The following is a 3,836-nucleotide window of genomic DNA, read 5'->3' on the forward strand; positions in this document are numbered from 1 at the left end:
CTATTCGAAAGGACTCCAAGGACTCGGCCAACTCAAGCTGAGACACACATTTGGGGGCGACATTTCAGAGCGCAAGAAAGGCATTTAAATTAATTGAAAAATAATCATGAGCAGGAAATGAGGCACTCGAGGGGCACAGGGATGGTGGGATGGTGAGATGGTGTGGCGGGGGAGGGGGGAGCACTTGTGCTTAATTCCCGCATACACTTTTACCCCCCGTCCAAGACAAAGGAGGAGGAGGAGGCCCCAGCCCAACGGGTTGTGGGTTGAGTGGCTGCTGGGCTCGGGCCCGGGCCCGGGAACGTGGCATGTGCGTGTGTGTCAAGGATTTTCAGGGTTAAATTAGCTGACTGGGAGCGTGCGGTTAATTTTTGCACAGAGGCAAGAGATGGATGGCTGCTCCTTTGTCGCTGGGTGGCTGATGATGGGCACGGACGATCTTGCCTGACATCTGAGACGCCTCGCCTCGCAGTGCCTCCCCTGCCCTGTAGCTCGAGTAACCCGTGGCACATGTAATGAAATATGCTTAAGAAGTGCCAACCGCCCCCGCACCACACGCCACACGCCACCACCATCTCCATCTCCATCTCCATTTGCCCCAAGTTCCTTTCATTCTATCTGTTGAACTTTTTTTTCTGCTGCGCTTTGCAGAGTGCGAGGTCCCTCCGCAGCTGACGGAGCTGCCCCGAGCCCCAAGGATCAGCCTGACGACTTCTCCAGCTCCAGCTCCTGCCATAGAAAGAGTAAGAGCGAGACAGAGACAGTGAGTGAGTGAGTGAGTGAGAGGGCGGGAGGGTGAGCACAACAAGCATATGGAAAGTTTGTTAAGAATTCTTTTTGTGTGTGCGGTGGGGTGGGGTTGGGGCACCCACTCACCCACCCACTCGCTAATGTCGCAGCAACATTTGCGGTTTTAATTCTTTGCCGCTTCAAATTGTACGCCCCTCCCCCTGCTGGCGAGGAGCTGGCTCCTTCTATGCGCCTTTTCTCGGAATTAAAAGACAGAAAGTTTTGCTCATTAAGTGCAGAGCCTCAGCCATCGCTCGAGAGATGATTGATGATGAGCATGCTCAGGGAAGGGCTGCTCCACCGAGGATCAGGCATCAGCGGGGATCGATCCACCATCGATAATCTTTTCTGCACTTTTGCTCCCTTCGCCGATGTGGAATGGAGAGAGACTCAAGACTTTTGGCTCAGTGTCAGTTAGGGTTAGAGGTAGCAGGTCGATGAGGGCATTGTCAAGACTGTTTAACACACACTTATGCAAGTGTATGTGTGTGTGTGAGTGTGTGCTCTTTGCGTTGCCTTGGGACAAATTAAAAATTTCGTTTCTCGACTTTTTCTCTATGCTCAGCGCTTCCAGCAGCCTCTCTGTACATTTTTCTTTATTTTCCGCAACTTTATCCCCAACCGCTACCCTTTGCAGCCTTTGCTTATTTTTTGAAGCCCCAACTGCCACTTCCCCCTCAACGCCGCACCCCGTGCCACGCTTCTTTTGCGGGCACTGTCGAAAACTTTCTAATAATGTTGTACACAATTTAAATAGAATTTTCTGTGTGCCTTCCTCTGGCAGAGGCTGAGGATGTGGCTGAGGCTGAGGCTGAAGCTGAGGCATGGCGCAAAATACTTGCGCGCAAGAAGACGCACAATCAACTCGGCCAAGAATATGGCTTCTCATGTGTGGGCGTGCACTGGGGATGGGGCCTGGGCATGTGCTGGGATATGAACACGCGGTTTCTCATTATGCTAACGAAGTAAAAACTTTACAAGCACATATGAGCGCGCGGAAGACTCGCGTAGAACAGAGTGGGACAGAGGCTGGGGACTGGGGACTGGGGACTGTGGACTGGGGACTGGGAGCAGCCCCTCGTTGGAAAGAAGTGTGCAAGAAATTGAAAAAAGACGCACCAGCCCGAAAACACAACACAGCGCCACTCCATGGATGGATCCCAGAGCAGAGGAAATAAAAATAAAAGTGCACAAGACAAGGGAAAAAAGTGGGGGAAAAAGGCGAAAGAAAAAGAATGAGCAGAAAATGCGAGAAGCGAAACCCAAAACCCGAAATAAAATATGCATAATAATATTCACAATAATACATGCATATGGCGCGGAGTTGCCAACTTGCCGCCTTCTCGCTTAGCATCGAAGAAGCTGCAACAAGCTGCAGGGCGCGGCGGTGCAGGACGGGCGGTTGCAAGCGTTGCGCCAGTGCGGCAGTGCGGCAGTGCGTGTGGTTGGCTCTGCCAAGTTGCTAACAAGCTTAGTTCCCCTTGCGCAACTTGCTCACATCCACATCCCACATCCCACTGCCACTGCCAAAAAAAAGAACCCAAGCCCGAATCCACCGCCACACCGCCCCACCGACTCCTTTGAACTGCTGGCTGAAGGCGGCCACACAAGTGTCTACTCTTCAGCACACAGGGGGCTGGGGTGCCACACTAAGAGGTGCACAACAATTTTTAATTAATTTAGTTGCCCCATTCCGCAGAGCCCAAGAAAGTTTGGGCACCCCACCCGCCATGTCCCATGGTTCTCCAAAGTCGCAGCTAAAATCAAGAGCAGAACGAGCAGAACATCTCACATTCTGCTGCTGCTGCTTGCATTCTTTTACACATTCAAAGTATCCACTCCAGATCAGACATCCGTTGACATGAGACCTGAGACCTCAGGCTGTCAGGCTGTCAGGCTCTCTGGGAACCCGAGCCACTGACAACCGATGCTAGATTTTTGTTGTCACTTACCCAAGTGGCACGGCACAGACATTATGTCAACAGTTAGCCCATTCAGACGCAGGTTTATTTATGCTTTCACAATGTCTAATCCACTTAGCCTAAAGACTTTTAATTATCATTACTTTTTTCATTACTTTTAATTATATAACACAACATTCAGCCAATAAATCTGGTCGAACATCTGGTCAACCTTTCCTTCCAAGCCGAAGGCATCCCATCTGCGCACTGATTCCACTTTGAGGATACAAACGAGTGCCGATTAATGGTCTTCCTTGGTGTCAATCTTGGCGTCCACCAGCTTGATTGCTGATCAAAGCGCTGCCTAGGTAGATGTCAGTTTGTGCCAGCTCATAAGACGCTGCTGGTCATCGTGGTCCAAGCCACATTTGTCTAGTAGATCTGGGCTCTTCTGCCATTAATGGTCACTGCAAAGGAGTCCATGAGCTTAACGCTCTCCTCCGTTCCATCTTCGATCTTCAGCGTGGAATCTAATAACATTTTTCTGGCAAACTTAACTCTTCAAATGATGTAACTTGCTTAGAATTGTCCTCGCATTTCCATCAAGAAGTCTACGGCAAAGTCCTGCAGCAACTTGGTGTTCCCACTCATTTTTTTCCTGCCCATTTGCTTGCTGAAGGCACACGAATGCTTTCCTTTATGCTACCCATGGTACTTTCTATTTCAAGCATAAATCAGAATTGATTTGTATATACGAATGGAGGAGAATCCAGTTTGGATCTCAGCGGGCCATCAATCTCTCTCTCGGTGCACTCAAATGGAGACTTGGGGCGCAGGGAGCTCCCTGCCTCCAAGAGCACATTGAGCACGGAGCTTTGTGATTCCCGGAAAGCTGCCACAAAAGTGTATAATTACTCATAATGCCAAACAGCCGGTTGGACTCACAAAGGACTTTAATTTAATTGCGAGCCAAACAAAGAAGATTCCAGCAGGGAAATACCAATTGGAGGAGCGTTCCTCCATGCCCCATTGCAGGGGCAACAATGAGCACACCTTCCAGGCGGGGGAGGGGGATAAGTGTCGGTGCCTGATGACAGGATACATTACGGCAGACAAAGACAAAGAACAGCAGCAGATGGCACACGG

Source organism: Drosophila subobscura, chromosome A, assembly GCF_008121235.1.
Source record: "Drosophila subobscura isolate 14011-0131.10 chromosome A, UCBerk_Dsub_1.0, whole genome shotgun sequence".
NCBI classification, from domain to species: Eukaryota; Metazoa; Arthropoda; class Insecta; order Diptera; family Drosophilidae; genus Drosophila; species Drosophila subobscura.